General features: G+C 41.1%; 1 long non-coding RNA gene across 5 annotated transcripts; it reads right to left on the bottom strand.

The window, feature by feature from the left end:
- Window positions 1-278: 278 nt before the first annotated feature.
- LOC123132637 (uncharacterized) lies at window positions 279-5673 on the bottom strand. 5 transcript variants are annotated; one of them, XR_006464927.1, is made up of 9 exons: window positions 5373-5673; window positions 4975-5220; window positions 4763-4823; window positions 4024-4100; window positions 3379-3477; window positions 2129-2276; window positions 1627-1785; window positions 1420-1528; window positions 279-766 (listed from the first exon to the last, which is right to left on the bottom strand). It is a non-coding gene; the product is annotated as an uncharacterized lncRNA (long non-coding RNA). The 5 variants fall into 5 exon arrangements; XR_006464930.1 differs by lacking the exon at window positions 1420-1528 and having other exon boundaries at window positions 4975-5217; window positions 5288-5673; XR_006464928.1 differs by lacking the exon at window positions 1420-1528 and having other exon boundaries at window positions 4024-4108.
- Between the last annotated feature and the right edge of the window lie 14527 nt (window positions 5674-20200).

Below are 20200 nucleotides of genomic sequence, written 5' to 3'. Positions count from 1 at the left end.
GTCTCTTCCCTTTCATTAGTACTAGATGACCAGTTGCGCCAATGGCGCAAAGGCCAAGAGTAAGCCATGTATTGAAAGAGTGTACATTAATATTATTCGGGCACATATTGAAACATATGAGAAAAATTTCTACTTACTATAAGTACAAGCGATGCAACACATATTAGTATTAACAGAACCGTTAATTAGTCAGCCACAAATCCACACCCAGAAGCACATTGCACAGGGTTGAAACTTTTAAGCCTCACATTCCCAAGCAATCTTAAGGAGGGCCAACAGAAATGAAATCACTGATGCAAAGTATCAACAGTTAGTAATATTTATACACACAACATCTTTATTGTAGTAAATCAGCACCAAAGATAGCCATAGCCGATCAGACAAACAAAAATTCTGCATCCCACTGAACAACACTATTATGCAAGAGCTTGAAGCTTTGGAGCCAAGGCTATGAACCTTAAAATCTAACAGAACATCTTACCATGCAAACACGGTAAAATGGGAAAGAAAGATTCTAAATGTGACGCACCAAAAGCGGAAGAAAATGTTGAACGGCCTGGGCGTGCGGAGTTGTGCCGGTGACCTGGTGACGCCGAGCAACGCGTGTATGTGGACCAGCCTGATGACGGTGGCGGCGGCGCCCTCCTCGTCGACCTTCAGCAGCTCGCCAGAGTCTGCAATGCTCATACTTTGCATCGAGTAAACCCATCTCACTAAGAACGGGAATGAGCATCGCCTTTGGCATGATCTTGATAGCATCCGCTTCCTACAATAGAACATGCAAAGAGAACATAATGAGGAATATCGCCTTTGGCATGAACATGGTCTTGATAGTATTTTTTCAGCGTCAGCAGAAATGATTAGGAATATCACCTGCATTGCAGAAGAATTAACAAAGCGAATGCAAGTTCATATATCTAAAAAAGACCAGTAGGTTATGGAGACTCGAAAATAACATTTCTCTATATGTGTGATTTGTGACAGTGTTATAATTGTTTCTTCATGAAACACATTTTAGAACTTCAAAAACTTATGTTCCTTCTTTCACAATAAACTCAAAAATAACATTTCTCTATATGTGTTGGTTCGCTTGTCATGATTGTCGTCTCATTCAGCTAGCTGACTACTCATTCCTTTCGTAAGAGCAAATTAATTGTACACCCTTTGGTTCAAGTATAAACAGAATAGTAGTCTGTTTTTTATTGTTAATACATATGCAAACCCATGGAAGCATAACTGGACACATAATAAAAGGCTATAAGGTTGAAAGTAACCCATAATTTGATTAATATACAGAGACTGGAAACTGAATTATTCTGAATAACAGAACATCTGCAAGTAAGAACTGAAGATCTCAATCAGTTTTGGGTTCCAAGCACACAGAATTAAATATGTAAGATCTGGTGAAAGGAAACCGACCATCATGAAGAAATGCATCAGGTATATCAGTAGTCCATGAATGTAATGTGTATCAGGTCCTATCTTTTTTTGAAGTAACGCTGGTTCCTAAACGATCTGGACACTGTATCTGAGATATATTAAATTATATGAGTACAATTTATCTGATTCCTAAGCATGTATCAACAGGGCGATGAATAGAGAAAGTGATTTAAGAAACAGAGTTACCTGTCTGCTGAATAGTGAGCATTTGACCGACAGGCAAACAACGCAAACATTGAGGAGGTTAACAGGGGCACCAAGAGTTGTTCGCAGCCTCGCTGATGGAGGCGACTTATTTCTTCAGATTTATTTCATACGCCTCCTCAATCATCATGGTACATACATCTATTAGAATAAATTTGAAACAAGATTGTAGCATGATCAGAACTTGGACACCAAGGAGATGCAAGCATACAGAAAAAAAAGATCAAGGAGGACTGAATCTCAATCAGAGCATGATCAGAACTTGGACAACCGATTTCTTTGTTTTGAAAGCAAACATATAATAGATGAACTATGAGAAGTAAACAGAACTCTTTTGCATCAGATTGTAGTTAAACAAAATGATTATAGATGATTTCCTATTACACCCAACTAATAAAATGAAAAAGGAGGGGTCTACAGGAAAGGGAAATTTAATGTGTCAACAGAAACTCAAACTAAAGGCCGCACGCAAGATGAACCATACCTCTGAAAATTCTTCAACCACACCAGGCAAGAAGCAGCCCACCAAACAATGAAGGCGTGCATCACACCAGCGACAATTATTCATTGGAACACTAAGCGGCTTCCAAGAAGATATATTAAAGTGTCTATCATGTAGCCCAACCAATTGCCTGCAGAGTTTGACTCTATAAGTATCCAAGAACAATATCAATAAATCTCAAGAAATTTTGTCAAGGATATAACCAGGTAGGATTGTTCTCATAGATAATCCAAGCTGCCAAACTATGAGTTGAAGATGCAAATTTCAGTTTCCCTAAATGACCGAGATGGATCTGTAGCGCCAACATCAAAGAAGAGGTACAACTAACCATATAGATTTGAGAATACAGAACTTCTCCAGGATAAATGGGAGCTAACTATCTAGCACCAAGCCTGAACCAACGTGACGCTTATCAGGTTTCTTGATCGTCTAATTTAAGGGAGCAAAAAAAGAACAAATTATACGTGAAAACTCTATTAATGTCTTAAGGTAAATGCTTCTTCATGTATCATATATGGCAGCTTGATAGAAAAAGTAAGAAAACAATAGAGCAAATTAAAATATAATTATGTTTATCAAAAAGTCATAAGATAATCGAGGAACTATAACTAATGTCAAGTATTAACAGGCAATAACAGCCTTATTATATTGGAAAGAAGAAAAGTGTGAGACCGTGAGTTGTTTTATTTAACTACATAAGGAAAGCTACAGGTAGGCCTGGCATTCTTGTAGGTGCCACTAATTGTGAGGATACATGTGTAGAGTCACACAATTGAAACAATGAAAGAACAGAAAACTGGCCAAAGACACCCTTTCCAGAATGCAACACATGAGGAAAATATTGTCCAGGAAACAAATATGATTACTACAACATCACCTCATTCAAAACAATTAGGATGAGTTCTGGAAGACCAATTTCCACGAACCTAGCTACCTGTATTTCATCATGCATGTATGTTTTATTCACTCTTCCAAGAATATAGAAGCAAGGCAAATAAGCCGGCGATGGAGCAAAACTGAAAGCCAAGTTCATAAATACCGAATCCAACTCCGATCAGTACCCGCAAAACAATAGATACTCTAGCTTCAACAAACAATTATAGCAACATAGAGCAGTAATATCCATAAACAAGATAGCAAGCAGGAAACATAACATAAAACAGAGACGTAACTCCCCTTTGTATTCTGATGTATATGCTTGTTTAGGACCATATATCTTCCGAAATTTGTACCTTATCAGCTGTTGATTTGGTTACCGCAGTTCGGTCTTTTCCCTCATGTGAGTTCTGCGCCATCCTTACATGATTCAGCACCAGCGACCTAGAAACGATCTGCAGAAAAACAAAATGAAAGTGAAATCAAATGGAATCATGTGTAGGTAGTACCGAAGTATGGTGTATGCCACTCCAATGGCATTTTGCCTGTACCCCATGCAATATCAAGTGAGGCATGAGCAATAAAGAGATTAGATACCAACATTACGTATTAATCCCAAATCATGAATCAATACCAGAGGACCAAATAATGTCACCATCTCTGTACTAACAACCAACATTTTAGCATGGCATTTATTTACAAAGTAATGCTATGGTAGTCTAATTTCCCAAGGGCAAGTGTCCAATATACTTTCAGAATGTGCAGTTCAGATCATGCAGTTAGAAATAAACTTTATGGTAGTAACTCTACAGGACCTGCTATTCAGTTATCTTTTCTAGTAACAATTTTGAAAATGGCACAATGGGTAGCTCCTGTTATTTAAGCTCACACTATTTAAACCGAGAATTGCTCGCATGTCATGATTATTTTGTCCTAATCATAGTCCTATATAACAATTGACCGACTCTAGCTTTTAAATTAGAAAAGGGAGAACAACTTACCATGCTCTTTGATTTCTTCTTGGACCCATGTTTCCTATCACCAGTCCCCTCCCTGCAGCACAAATCCTCGCTGATCTCTGCAAATCTTCAAAAGTAAGCATCAAAATAACCAACATGTACCTACAGGATAGAAAAACAATTTTAATACAAGCTATCTATTTGATGGAAGGAACTTCATTTTATAACGGAATTCACTCCATCAGGCAAACTGTGATGTTTTGGCATCCATGGTCAAAGCATTAACATAAAATTCAAATAAATTAACTTTTGTGCAGTAAATGCACGCACTGTCTGGAGAAAATATCATGTAAGAGAATTAGAGAAATTTAGATGAGTCAATCATTCTGGACTGCTTGGGTTGTGCCTACATCCAGTGATGTGGTAACCCAATTCTCCGAGGAGAACTAATTCTGCCTCATCCTTGTCACTGCACCCCATACAAAAATTATAAAATTCGCAAACAAGAGACGTACTTGATAATCAATCTTAACGAAAACAGATGTTCTATCTGTCCTCAAACAAATTATAAGCATTTAATAAAATTATTTGCCTCAACAATTAAAAAATGGATCAGTACAAATATTTAAAGGAATAGATTAAACTGAACTTGCAGAGAGTATGTGTGTTCATTGGACATGCAATGAATTTAGAACAAGAAAACCAAACTGAATTCAGACCACAGAACATGACAAACCAACACACACACACACACATGGACAGAGGGTAGGGTAAGTATAACCTCATCGCGGGGAAGAAAAATCCGGGGATACCAAAATCGTTCAGGAATTTTTCCTGTGGACCTAGAAGCAAAGAAAAATCATAACTCTTAGCAGGTATTGGATGGGGGGAGAAGACGAGCCTCTGTACAGGCAAATGAGCTTCCTCTGATTCGATCCAGTACAACACCGTCGTTAGTGAGGTTAAAAAAGGCATGAGTAGAACAACACACACCTGTTTATTGCGAGTCCATAAGGCGAGCAAGATTTTCTCTTCCTCCTGCTTGTCTCCTTCCTCATCCTCCCTGTCTCCTCCCACTCCTGCTGGCCAAGACAACAAATCCAAGCATCAAAGTTGGAAACCAAAAGGAAAGCAGACAGCAGGGAGATGCCAGCATGAGAACCAAATCGAACAAGAATATCTCCTTCTCCTCCTGCTAGTCTCCTTCCTCCTCATCCGTGGCCCCTTCTGCTCCTCCTGCTGGACAAAATAACAAATCAAAGCATCGAAGTTAGAAACTGAAAAAGAGAAACGGTAGGGAACACACCACCAAATCCTGGCAACAACGGTGGAGTTGACTCGCGGCAGCGGCGGGGCACCCTCGATCCAATCCGCGAGCGACGCATCCTCACCTCCTCCCTGCAGCTCCCATGACGGCACAGTCGGGCTGGGAAGCCTTCCTGACCATCCCTGCCGTCGGGCGACCTGCGCGTGAGCGATGGGAAGGCGAGGAGGAGGAAGAGGCGAGGCGGTGGAGGAGTAGCAGTCGGCGGCGGGGCTCCTAGGGCGCAGGAGGAGGAGGTGGGAGGGAGTGGCGGCGGACGAAGGAGGGAGGAGCGAGGGGCGCGGACGAGGGAGGGAGGAGCGAGGGGCGCGGGGCTGTGGATTGGGGCTAGGGTTAGGGAGCGGCGGCGGGTGAGGACGAGGGAGGGAGGGACGAGCGAGGGGCTCGGGGCTGTGGATTGGGGTGCCGTTTTCTACCTCGCGTGCTACGGTGTTTTTTTTCCTTCGCGTGGTGCGCTGCACCCCCACGCGCGGCGCGGTGCGGTGGTCTTTTTTCTCTCCCGTGGTACCGTGCGCTCAAGGCCTTCGTTGTGACTACCTACCCCTTCATCCTTTATAAGTTAGATTCTCTTCATCCTCTATTTGTTTTCTTTTCTTTATGTAATTGGCAATATAAGGATTTTCAATGCAATTCACTGCACAATACATACAAATTTCTTCTAGATCAAAATTAAGAAGTTTATCACGGGCAAATACTGGAAGATAGTTAGTTATACGTTTCATTTCTTCATAACCCATAAGCAAACTAAGTTCATTATGATGTGCAAGAGAAATCAAGTCATCGCAATTTTTGGAAACGATTAGACCATGAAACATTTTGCATCGGATGGTTAAATGACCACGTTCATTGCAAAGTTCACAAGTACGGCCAAGAAAATTTAAATCTTTAGCACAAACATCTAGCCTTTCTTGAAACAATTTAGTTTCTAAATGCTTATGCCTCTTGCAATATCTATCTTCCCTATTTGGTGTGTACTTGCAAACCCAATGCACTCCACAAAAAATGATATGTTTATAGGAGACATTTTCATCATAACTAGTGCAATCATCATTAGTACTATGGATATTTAAGGAGTTCATACTAACAACATTGCAATCATGCTCATCATTCAAAGATTTAGAGCCAAACATTTTAATGCATTCTTCTTCTAACACTTCGGCACAATTTTCCTTTCCATCATACTCACGAAAGATATAAAAAAGATGAAGCGTATGAGGCAAACTTAATTCCATTTTTTGTAATTTTCTTTTATAAACTAAACTAGTGATAAAACAAGAAACTAAAAGACTCGATTGCAAGATCTAAAGATATACCTTCAAGCACTCACCTCCCTAGCAACGGCGCCAGAAAAGAGCTTGATGTCTACTACACAACCTTCTTCTTGTAGACGTTGTTGGGCCTCCAAGTACAGAGGTTTGTAGGACAGTAGCAAATTTCCCTCAAGTGGATGACCTAAGGTTTATCCATTCGTAGGAGGCATAGGATGAAGATGGTCTCTCCCAAGCAACCCTGCAACCAAATAACAAAGAGTCTCTTGTGTCCCCAACACACCCAATACAATGGTAAATTGTATAGGTGCACTAGTTTGGCGAAGAGATGGTGATACAAGTGGAATATGGATGGTAGATAAAGGTTTTTGTAATCTGAAAATATAAAAACAGCAAGGTAACTAATGATAAAGTGAGCGTAAACGGTATTGCAATGCTAGGAAACAAGGCCTAGGGTTCATACTTACACTAGTGCAAGTCCTCTCAACAATAATAACATAATTGGATCACATAATTATCCCTCAACATGCAACAAAGAGTCACTCCAAACTCACTAATAGAGGAGAACAAACGAACAGATTATGGTAGGGTACGAAACCACCTCAAAGTTATTCTTTCCAATCAATCCGTTGGGATATTCCTATAGGTCTCACAAACAGCCCTAGAGTTCGTACTAGAATAACACCTTAAGACACAAATCAACCAAAACCCTAAAGTCACCTAGATACTCCAATGTCACCTCAAGTATCCGTGGGTAAGATTATACAATATGCATCAAACAATCTCAGATTCATCCATTCAACCAACACAAAGAACTTCAAAGAGTGCCCCAAAGTTCCTACCGGAGAGTCAAGACGAAAACGTGTGCCAACCCCTATGCATAGGTTCATGGGCGGAACCCGCAAGTTGATCACCAAAACATACATCAAGTGGATCAATAGAATACCCCATTGTCACCACAGGTATCCCACGCAAGACATACATCAAGTGTTCTCAAATCCTTAAAGACTCAATCCGATAAGATAACTTCAAAGGGAAAACTCAATCCAACTATAATAGCAAAGCTCGTGATACATCAAGATTGTACCAACTCAAGAGCATGAGAGAGAGAGAGATCAAACACATAGCTACTGGTACATACCCTCAGCCCCGAGGGAGAACTACTCCCTCTTCGTCATGGAGAGCACCGGGATGATGAAGATGGCCAACGGAGAGGGATACCCCTCCGGCAGGGTGCCAGAACGGGTCTAGATTGGCTTTCAGTGGCTATGGAGGCTTCTGGCGGCGGAACTCCCGATCTATTGTGCTCCTCGAAGTTTTTAGGGTATATGGATATATATAGGAGGAAGAAATACGTCAGGGGGCCAAGAGGAGCCCACGAGGGTGCAGGGTGCGCCCAGGGGGTGGGCGCGCCCCCTACCTCGTGCCTTCCTCGTTGCTTCCCTTACATACACCCCAAGTCTTCTGGGTTGCTTCTGGTCTAAAAATAAGTTCCATGAAGTTTCAGGTCAATTGGACTCCGTTTGATTTTACTTCTCTTCGATACTCTAAAACAAGGAAAAAACAGAAACTGGCATTGGGCTCTAGGTTAATAGGTTAGTCCCAAAAATCATATAAAATAGCATATAAATGCATATAAACATCCAAGGTTGATAATATAATAGCATGGAACAATAAAAAATTATAGATACGTTGGAGACGTATCAGTCATATGATCAGTACATCCACTATCAAGGACCCATTCCTTTCCTCCAGCCATGTAGCAGCGAAGAATAGCCATCAGACCAAAGTGTCTCATCGCATCATCAAGATCATGGTCACTATCATCATCCTCATCATAGTATCTGATACGTCCATTTTGCATCATGCTTTTATATCGATATTTATTGCATTATGGGCAGTTATTTCACATTATGTCACAATACTTATGGCTATTCTCTCTTATTTTACAAGGTTTACATAAGGAGGGAGAATGTCGGCAGCTGGAATTCTGGGCTGGAAAAGGAGCAAATATTAGAGACCTATTCTGCACAACTCCAAAAGTCCTGAAACTCCACGGAATACCTTATAATAAATAATGAAAAATCCTCGCCAAAGATGAAGACCAGGGGGCCCACACCCTGTCCATGAGGGTGGGGGGCGCGCGGCGCGCCCCCTACCTCGTGGGCCCCCTGGTGGCTCTTCGATGACCATCTTCTGCTATATGAAGTCTTTCGTCGAGAAAAAAATAGGAAGCAACCTTTCGGGACGAAACTCCGCTACCATGAGGCGGAACCTTGGCGGATCCAATCTAGAGCTCCGGCAGAGCTGTTCTGCCGGGGCAAACTTCCCTCCCGAAGGGGGAAATCATCGCCATCGTCATCACCAACGCTCCTCTCATCGGGAGAGGGCAATCTCCATCAACATCTTCATCAGCACCATCTCATCTCAAAACCCTAGTTCATCTCTTGTATCCAATTCTTGTCTCCAAGTCCGGGATTGGTGCTAGTAGGTTGCTAGTAGTGTTAATTACTCCTTGTAGTTGATGCTAGTTGGTTTAATTGGTGGAAGATCATATGTTCAGATTCTATATACATATTAATATCCCTCTGATTATGAACATGTTAATGCTTTGTGAGTAGTTACGTTTGTTCCTGAGGACAAGGGAGAAGTCTTGCTATTAGTAGTCATGTGAATTTGGTATTCGTTCGATATTTTGATGAGATGTATGTTGTCTAGCCTCTAGTGGTGTTATGTGAATGTCGACTACATAACACTTCACCATTATTTGGGCCTAGAGGAAGGCTTTGGGAAGTAATAAGTAGATGATGGGTTGCTAGAGTGACATAAGCTTAAACCCTAGTTTATGCGTTGCTTCGTAAGGGGCTGATTTGGATCCATATGTTTCATGCTATGGTTAGGTTTACCTTAATACTTTTGTTGTAGTTGCAGATGCTTGCAATAGAGGTTAATCATAAGTGGGATGCTTGTTCAAGTAAGAACATCACCCAAGCACCGGTCCACCCACATGTCAAATTATCAAAGTATCGAACGCGAATCATATGAACGTGATGAAAACTAGCTTGACAATATTCCCATGTGTCCTCGGGAGCGCTTTTCCTTATATAAGAGTTTGTCCAGGCTTGTCCTTTGCTACAAAAAGGATTGGGCCACCTTGCTGCACTTTATTTACTTTTGTCACTTGTTGCTCGTTACAAATTATCTTATCACAGAACTATCTGTTACCACTTATTTCAGTACTTGCAGAGAATACCTTGCTGAAAACTGCTTATCATTTCCTTCTGCTCCTCGTTGGGTTCGACACTCTTACTTATCGAAAGGACTACGATAGATCCCCTATACTTGTGGGTCATCAAGACTCTTTTCTGGCGCCGTTGTCAGGGAGTGAAGCGCCTTTGGTAGGTGGAATTTGGTAAGGAAAAATTTATATAATATGCTGAAATTTACTGTCACTTGTTACTATGGAAAGTAATCCTCTGAGGGGCTTGTTCGGGGTATCTTCACCCCGACCAGTAGAGCAAAGAGTTGCTCCTCAACCTACTGAACCTATTGAAAATGAAATTCCTTATGAGTATCCTTCGGGTATGATAGAAAAACTGCTAGCTAATCCTTTTACAGGAGATGGAACAAAGCATCCTGATGAACACCTAATATATGTCGATGAAGTTTGTGGATTATTTAAGCTTGCAGGTATACCCGATGATGTTGCGAAGAAGAAGGTCTTCCCTTTATCTTTGAAGGGAGACGCATTGACATGGTATAGGCTATGTGATGACACGAGATCATGGAACTATAGAAGATTGAAATTGGAATTTCATCAAAAGTATTACCCTATGCATCTTGTTCATCGTGACCGCAATTATATATATAATTTTTGGCCTCGCGGAGGAGAAAGCATCGCTCAAGCTTGGGGGAGGCTTAAATCAATGTTATATTCATGCCCCAATCATGAGCTCCCAAGAGAAACAATTCATCAAAAAAATTATGCTCGGCTTTCTGAAAATAATCGCACCATGCTCGATACTTCTTGTGCTGGCTCTTTTATGATGAAGACTATTGGATTTAGATGGGATTTATTGGATAGAATTAAATGCAACTCTGAAGATTGGGATCTCGACAAAGGTAAGGAGTCAGGTATGACACCTAAGTTTGATTGTGTTAAATCTTTTATGGATACCGATATTTTCCGTAAGTTTAGCACTAAATATGGACTTGATTCTGAGATAGTAGCTTCTTTCTGTGAATTTTTTGCTACTTATGTTGATCTACCTAAGGAGAAGGGGTTTAAATATCATCCTCCCATAGAAGTAAAAGTAGCTGCACCAATTAAAGTTGAAGAAAATATTGTCACTTATAATGATCCTATTGTTCCTACTTGTTATGTTGAGAAACCACCTTTCCCTGTTAGGATAAAGGATCATGCTAAAGCTTCAACTATGGTTCGTAAAAGCAATATTAAAACATATACACCTCCTGAGCAAGTTAAAGTAGAACCTAATATTTCTATTGTTAAAGATCTCTTGTCTGATAATATTGATGGGCATGTTATTCAGTTCTGCGGTGAAACTGCTAGAATTGCTAAACCTTGCGCTAAAGATAAAAATAGACCTGTGGTAGGCGTGCCTGTTATTTCTGTTAAAATAGGAGAACATTGTTACCATGGCTTATGTGATATGGGTGCTAGTGCTAGTGCAATACCTATTGACTTATACAAAGAAATTATGCATGACATTGCACCTGTTGAGTTAGAAGAAATTGATGTCACTATTAAACTTGCTAATAGAGATACTATTTCACCAATGGGAATTGTTAGAGATGTTGAAGTCTTGTGTGGGAAAACTAAATATCCTGCTGATTTTCTTGTTCTTGGTTCCCCACAAGATAGTTGTTGTCCCATTATATTTGGTAGACCCTTCTTAAATACTGTTAATGCTACCATAGATTGCACAAGGGATGTTGTTACTGTCGGTTTAGATGATATGACTCATGAATTTAATTTCTCTAAATTTAGTAAACAACACCGTGAAGAATAATTGTCTAGTAAGGATGAAATTATTGGTCTTGTTTCTATTCCCGTACCTCCTAGTGATCCTTTAGAACAATATTTGCTAGACCATGAGAATGATATGTTTATGAATGAAAGAAGGGAAATAGATGAGGTATTCTTTAAACAGGAACCTATTTTGAAACACAATTTGCCTGTTGAGATCCTAGGGGATCCCCCTCCGCCTAAGGGTGATCCCGTGTTTGAGCTTAAACCGTTGCCTGATAATCTTAAATATGCTTATCTTGGTGAAAAGAAGACATATCCTGTTATTATTAGTGCTAACCTTTCAGAGCATGAAGAAGAAAGATTATTGAAAACTCTGAAGAAGCACCGTGCTACTATTGGATATACTCTTGATGATCTTAAGGGCATTAGTCCCACTCTATGTCAACATAAAATAAATTTGGAAGCAGATGCCAAACCAGTTTGTGATCCTCAACGACGTCTGAATCCTAAAATGAAAGAAGTGGTAAGAAAAGAAATACTAAAGCTTCTGGAGGCAGGTATAATTTACCTCGTTGCTGATAGTCAGTGGGTAAGTCATGTTCATTGTGTCCCTAAGAAGGGAGGTATTACTGTTGATCCTAATGATAAAGATGAATTGATTCCACAAAGAATTATTACAGGTTATAGGATGGTAATTTATTTCTGCGAATTAAATATGGCTACTAAGAAAGATCATTACCCCTTACCTTTTATCGATCAAATGCTAGAAAGATTATGCAAACATACACATTACTGCTTTCTAGATGGTTATTCTGGTTTCTCTCAAATACCTGTGTCGGCTAAAGATCAATCAAAGACTACTTTTACATGCCCTTTTGGTACTTTTGCTTATAGACGTATGCCTTTTGGTTTATGTAATGCACCTGCTACCTTTCAAAGATGCATGATGGCTATATTCTCTGACTTTTGTGAAAAGATTTGTGAGGTTTTCATGGACGACTTTTCCGTCTATGGATCTTCTTTTGATGATTGCTTGAGCAATCTTGATCGAGTTTTGCAGAGATGTGAAGAAACTAATCTTGTCTTGAATTGGGAAAAGTGCCACTTTATGGTTAATGAGGGTATTGTCTTGGGGCATAAAATTTCTGAAAGAGGTATTGAAGTTGATAAAGCCAAGGTTGATGCTATTGAAAAGATGCCATGTCCCAAGGACATCAAAGGTATAAGAAGTTTCCTTGGTCACGCCGGATTTTATAGGAGGTTCATTAAGGACTTCTCAAAAATTTCTCGGCCTCTGACTAATTTATTACAAAAAGATGTACCATTTGTATTTGATGATGACTGTGTAGAAGCATTTGAAATACTTGAGAAAGCATTAGTCTCTGCACCTATTGTTCAGCCACCTGATTGGAATTTACCAATGAAATTATGTGTGATGCTAGCGATTATGTTGTAGGTGCTGTTTTAGGGCAAAGAGTTGATAAGAAATTAAATGTTATCCATTATGCTAGTAAGACCCTAGAAAATGCTCAAAGAAATTATGCTACTACTGTAAAAGAACTTTTAGCGGTTGTATTTGCTTGTGATAAGTTTAGATCTTATATTGTTGATTCTAAAGTAACTATTCACACTGATCATGCTGCTATTAAATATCTTATGGAGAAGAAAGATGCTAAACCTAGACTTATTAGATGGGTTCTCTTGCTACAAGAATTTGATTTTCATATTGTTGATAGAAGAGGAGCTGAGAACCCCGTTGCAGACAACTTATCTAGGTTAGAGAATATTCTTGATGACCCACTACCTATTGATGATAGCTTTCCTGATGAAAAATTAAATGTCATAAGTACTTCTCGTAGTACTCCTTGGTATGCTGATTATGCTAATTACATTGTTGCTAAATTCATACCACCTAGCTTCACATACCAACAAAAGAAAAAAGTTCTTCTATGATTTGAGACATTACTTTTGGGATGACCCACATCTTTATAAAGAAGGAGTAGATGGTGTTATTAGACGTTGTGTACCTGAGCATGAACAGTAACAGATCCTACGCAAGTGCCACTCCGAAACTTATGGAGGACACCACGCGGGAGATAGAACTGCACATAAGGTATTGCAATCCGGTTATTATTGGCCTACTCTCTTCAAGGATGCCCGTAAGTTTGTCCTATCTTGTGATGAATGTCAAAGAATTGGTAATATTAGTGAAGGAAATATGCCCTAGAGGCAATAATAAAGTTATTATTTATTTCCTTATATATCATGATAAATGTTTATTACTCATGCTAGAATTGTATTAACCGGAAACATAATGCATGTGTGAATACATAGACAAACAGAGTGTCACTAGTATGCCTCTACTAGACTAGCTCGTTAATCAAAGATGGTTATGTTTCCTAACCATGAACAAAAGAGTTGTTATTTGATTAACGAGATCACATCATTAGTTGAATGATCTGATTGACATGACCCATTCCATTAGCTTAGCACCCGATCGTTTAGTATGTTGCTATTGCTTTCTTCATGACTTATACATGTTCCTATGACTATGAGATTATGCAACTCCCGTTTGCTGGAGGAACACTTTGGGTGCTACCAAACGTCACAACGTTACTGGGTGATTATAAAGGAGCATTACAGGTGTCTCCAAAGGTACATGTTGGGTTGGCGTATTTCGAGATTAGGATTTGTCACTCCGATTGTCGGAGAGGTATCTCTGGGCCCTCTCGGTAATGCACATCACATAAGCCTTGCAAGCATTGCAACCAATGAGTTAGTTGCGAGATGATGTATTACGGAACGAGTAAAGAGACTTGCCGGTAACGAGATTGAACTAGGTATTGGATACCGACGATCGAATCTCGGGCAAGTAACATACCGATGACAAAGGGAACAACGTATGTTGTTATGCGGTCTGACCGATAAAGATCTTCGTAGAATATGTAGGAGCCAATATGGGCATCTAGGTCCCGCTATTGGTTATTGACCGGAGACGTGTCTCGGTCATGTCTACATTGTTCTCAAACCGTAGGGTCCGCACGCTTAACGTTACGATGACAGTTATTATGAGTTTATGCATTTTGATGTATCGAAGATTGTTCGGAGTCCCGGATGTGATCATGGACATGACGAGGAGTCTCGAAATGGTCAAGACATAAAGATTGATATATTGGAAGCCTATATTTGGACATCGGAAGTGTTCCGGGTGAAATCGGGATTTTACCGGAGTACTGGGAGGTTACCGGAACCCCCCGGGAGCCATATGGGCCTTAATGGGCTTTAGTGGAAAGGAGAAAGGGGCAGCCCAAGGTGGTCGTGCGCCTCCCCCCTCCCCTAATCCTATTAGGACTAGGAGAGGTGGCCGCCCCCCCTCTCTCTCTTTCCCCCTCGGGGAATCCTAGTCCAACTAGGATTAGGGGGGAGTCCTACTCCCGGTAGGAGTAGGACTCCTCCTGAGCCCTCCTCCTGGCCGGCGGCCCCCTCCCCCTTGGCTCCTTTATATACGGAGGCAGGGGGCACCTCTAGATACACAAGTTGATCATTGAGATCGTTCCTTAGCCGTGTGCGGTGCCCCCTGCCACCATATTCCACCTCGATTATATTATAGCAGTGCTTAGGCGAAGCCCTGCGACGGTAGAACATCAAGATCGTCACCATGCCGTCGTGCTGACGGAACTCCTCCCCAACGCTTTGCTGGATCAGAGCCCGGGGATCGTCATCGAGCTGTACGTGTGCTAAGAACTCGGAGGTACCGGAGTAACGGTGCTTGGATCGGTCGGATCGGGAAGACATACGACTACTTCCTCTACGTTGTGTCAACGCTTCCGCAGTCGGTCTGCGTGGGTACATAGACTACACTCTCCCATCTCGTTGCTATGCATCACCATGATCTTGCGTGTGCGTAGGAATTTTTTTGAAATTACTGCGTTCCCAACAGTGGCATCCGAGCCTAGGTTTTATGGTTTGATGTTATTTGCACGAGTAGAACACAAGTGAGTTGTGGGCGATATAAGTCATACTGCCTACCAGCATGTCATACTTTGGTTCGGCGGTATTGTTGGACGAGACGACCCGGACCAACATTACGCGTACGCTTACGCGAGACCGGTTCCCCCGACGTGCTTTGCACATAGGTGGCTTGCGGGTGACTGTCTCTCCAACTTTAGTTGAACCGAGTGTGGCTACGCCCGGTCCTTGCGAAGGTTAAAACGGAGTCTATTTGACAAACTATCGTTGTGGTTTTGATGCGTAGGTGAGATTGTTTCTTGCTTAAGCCCGTAGCAGCCACGTAAAACTTGCAACAACAAAGTAGAGGACGTCTAACTTGTTTTTGCAGGGCATGTTGTGATGTGATATGGCCAAGACATGATGCTAAATTTTATTGTATGAGATGATCATGTTTTGTAACCGAGTTATCGGCAACTGGCAGGAGCCATATGGTTGTCGCTTTATTGTATGCAATGCAATCGCGATGTAATGCTTTACTTTATCACTAAACGGTAGCGATAGTCGTAGAAGCATAAGATTGGCGAGACGACAACGATGCTACGATGGAGATCAAGGTGTCGTGCCGGTGACGATGGTGATCATGACGGTGCTTCGGAGATGGAGATCACAGGCACAAGAAGATAATGACCATATCATATCACTTATATTGATTGCATGTGATGTTTATCCTTTATGCATCTTATCTTGCTTAGATTGATGGTAGCATTATAAGATGATCTCTCACTAAATTATCAAGAAGTGTTCTCCCCGAGTATGCACCGTTGCCAAAGTTCGTCGTGCCCAGACACCACGTGATGATCGGGTGTGATAAGCTCTACGTCCATCTACAACAGGTGCAAGCCAGTTTTGCACACGCAGAATACTCGGGTTATACTTGACGAGCCTAGCATATGCAGATATGGCCTCGGAACACTGAGACCGAAAGGTCGAGCGTGAATCATATAGTAGATATGATCAACATAATGATGTTCACCATTGAAGACTAATCCATTTCACGTGATGATCGGTTATGGTTTAGTTGATTTGGATCACGTGATCACTTAAGAAGATTAGAGGGATGTCTATCTAAGTGGGAGTTCTTAAGTAATATGATTAATTGAACTTAAATTTATCATGAACTTAGTCCCTGATAGTATCTTGCTTGTTTATGTTGATTGTAGATAGATGGCTCGTGCTATTGTTCCGTTGAATTTTAATGCGTTCCTTGAGAAAGCAAAGTTGAAAGATGATGGTAGCAATTACACGGACTGGGTCCGTAACTTGAGGATTATCCTCATTGCTGCACAGAAGAATTACGTCCTGGAAGCACCGCTGGGTGCCAGGCCTGCTGCTGGAGCAACACCAGATGTTATGAACGTCTGGCAGAGCAAAGCTGATGACTACTCGATAGTTCAGTGTGCCATGCTTTACGGCTTAGAATCGGGACTTCAACGACGTTTTGAACGTCATGGAGCATATGAGATGTTTCAGGAGTTGAAGTTAATATTTCAAGCAAATGCCCGAATTGAGAGATATGAAGTCTCCAATAAGTTCTACAGCTGCAAGATGGAGGAGAACAGTTCTGTCAGTGAGCATATACTCAAAATGTCTGGGTATAATAATCACTTGATTCAATTGGGAGTTAATCTTCCAGATGATTGCGTCATTGACAGAATTCTCCAATCACTGCCACCAAGCTACAAGAGCTTCGTGATGAACTATAATATGCAAGGGATGAACAAGACTATTCCCGAGCTCTTCGCAATGCTGAAAACTGCGGAGGTAGAAATCAAGAAGGAGCATCAAGTGTTGATGGTCAACAAGACCACTGGTTTCAAGAAAAAGGGCAAAGGAAAGAAGAAGGGGAACTTCAAGAAGAACGGCAAACAAGTTGCTGCTCAAGAGAAGAAACCCAAGTCTGGACCTAAGCCTGAGACCGAGTGCTTCTACTGCAAGCAGACTGGTCACTGGAAGCGGAACTGCCCCAAGTATTTGGCGGATAAGAAGGATGGCAAGGTGAACAAAGGTATATGTGATATACATGTTATTGATGTGTACCTTACTAGAGCTCGCAGTAGCACCTGGGTATTTGATATTGGTTCTATTGCTAATATTTGCAACTCGAAACAGGGACTACGGATTAAGCGAACACTAGCAAAGGACGAGGTGACGATGCGCGTGGGAAACGGTTCCAAAGTCGATGTGATCGCGGTCGGCACGCTACCTCTATATCTACCTTCGGGATTAGTATTAGACCTAAATAATTGTTATTTGGTGCCAGCGTTGAGCATGAACATTATATCTGGATCTTGTTTGATGCGAGACGGTTATTCATTTAAATCAGAGAATAATGGTTGTTCTATTTATATGAGTAATATCTTTTATGGTCATGCACCCTTGAAGAGTGGTCTATTCTTGTTGAATCTCGATAGTAGTAACATACATATTCATAATGTTGAAGCCAAAAGATGCAGAGTTGATAATGATGGTGCAACTTATTTGTGGCACTGCCGTTTGGGTCATATCGGTGTAAAGCGCATGAAGAAACTCCATACTGATGGACTTTTGGAACCACTTGATTATGAATCACTTGGTACTTGCGAACCGTGCCTCATGGGCAAGATGACTAAAACGCCGTTCTCCGGTACTATGGAGAGAGCAACAGATTTGTTGGAAATCATACATACAGATGTATGTGGTCCGATGAATATTGAGGCTCGTGGCGGATATCGTTATTTTCTCACCTTCACAGATGATTTAAGCAGATATGGGTATATCTACTTAATGAAACATAAGTCTGAAACATTTGAAAAGTTCAAAGAATTTCAGAGTGAAGTTGAAAATCATCATAACAAGAAAATAAAGTTTCTACGATCTGATCGTGGAGGAGAATATTTGAGTTACGAGTTTGGTGTACATTTGAAAAATTGTGGAATAGTTTCGCAACTCACGCCACCCGGAACACCACAGCGTAATGGTGTGTCCGAACATCGTAATCGTACTTTATTAGATATGGTGCGATCTATGATGTCTCTTACAGATTTACCGCTATTGTTTTGGGGTTATGCTTTAGAGACGGCCGCATTCACGTTAAATAGAGCACCATCAAAATCCGTTGAGACGACGCCTTATGAACTATGGTTTGGAAAGAAACCAAAGTTGTCATTTCTTAAAGTTTGGGGCTGCGATGCTTATGTGAAAAAGCTTCAACCTAATAAGCTCGAACCCAAATCGGAGAAATGTGTCTTCATAGGATACCCAAAGGAGACTGTTGGGTACACCTTCTATCACAGATCCGAAGGCAAGACATTCGTTGCTAAGAATGGATCCTTTCTAGAGAAGGAGTTTCTCTCGAAAGAAGTGAGTGGGAGGAAAGTAGAACTTGACGAGGTAACTGTACCTGCTCCCTTATTGGAAAGTAGTACGTCACAGAAAACTGTTTCAGTGACACCTACACCAGTTAGTGAGGAAGCTAATGATGATGATCATGAAACTTTAGATCAAGATACCACTGAACCTCGTAGATCAACCAGAGTAAGATCCGCACCAGAGTGGTACGGTAATCCTGTTCTGGAAGTCATGCTACTAGATCATGATGAACCTACGAACTATGAAGAAGCGATGGTGAGCCCAGATTCCGCAAATGGCTTGAAGCCATGAAATCTGAGATGGGATCCATGTATGAGAACAAAGTATGGACTTTGGTTGACTTGCCCGCTGATCGGCAAGCAATTGAGAATAAATGGATCTTCAAGAAGAAGACTGACACTGACGGTAATATTACTGTCTACAAAGCTCGACTTGTCGCAAAAGGTTTTCGGCAAGTTCAAGGGATTGACTACGACGAGACCTTCTCACCCGTAGCGATGCTTAAGTCTGTCCGAATCATGTTAGCAATTGCCGCATTTTATGATTATGAAATTTGGCAGATGGATGTCAAAACTGCATTCCTGAATGGATTTCTGGAAGAAGAGTTGTATATGATGCAACCAGAAGGTTTTGTCGATCCAAAGGGAGCTAACAAAGTGTGCAAGCTCCAGCGATCCATTTATGGACTGGTGCATGCCTCTCGGAGTTGGAATAAACGCTTTGATAGTGTGATCAAAGCATTTGGTTTTATACAGACTTTTGGAGAAGCCTGTATTTACAAGAAAGTGAGTGGGAGCTCTGTAGCATTTCTGATATTATATGTGGATGACATATTACTAATTGGAAATGATATAGAATTTCTAGATAGCATAAAGGGATACTTGAATAAGAGTTTTTCAATGAAAGACCTCGGTGAAGCTGCTTACATATTAGGCATTAAGATCTATAGAGATAGATCAAGACGCTTAATTGGACTTTCACAAAGCACATACCTTGACAAAGTTTTGAAGAAATTCAAAATGGATCAAGCAAAGAAAGGGTTCTTGCCTGTGTTACAAGGTGTGAAGTTGAGTAAGACTCAATGCTCGACCACTGCAGAAGATAGAGAGAATATGAAAGATGTTCCCTATGCTTCAGCCATAGGCTCTATCATGTATGCAATGCTGTGTACCAGACCTGATGTGTGCGTTGCTATAAGTTTAGCAGGGAGGTACCAAAGTAATCCAGGAGTGGATCACTGGACGGCGGTCAAGAACATCCTGATATACCTGAAAA

This window comes from Triticum aestivum, chromosome 6A (genome assembly GCF_018294505.1).
Source record: "Triticum aestivum cultivar Chinese Spring chromosome 6A, IWGSC CS RefSeq v2.1, whole genome shotgun sequence".
Taxonomy (NCBI): Eukaryota; Viridiplantae; Streptophyta; class Magnoliopsida; order Poales; family Poaceae; genus Triticum; species Triticum aestivum.
This window is presented reverse-complemented; position numbering and strand designations above follow the sequence as displayed.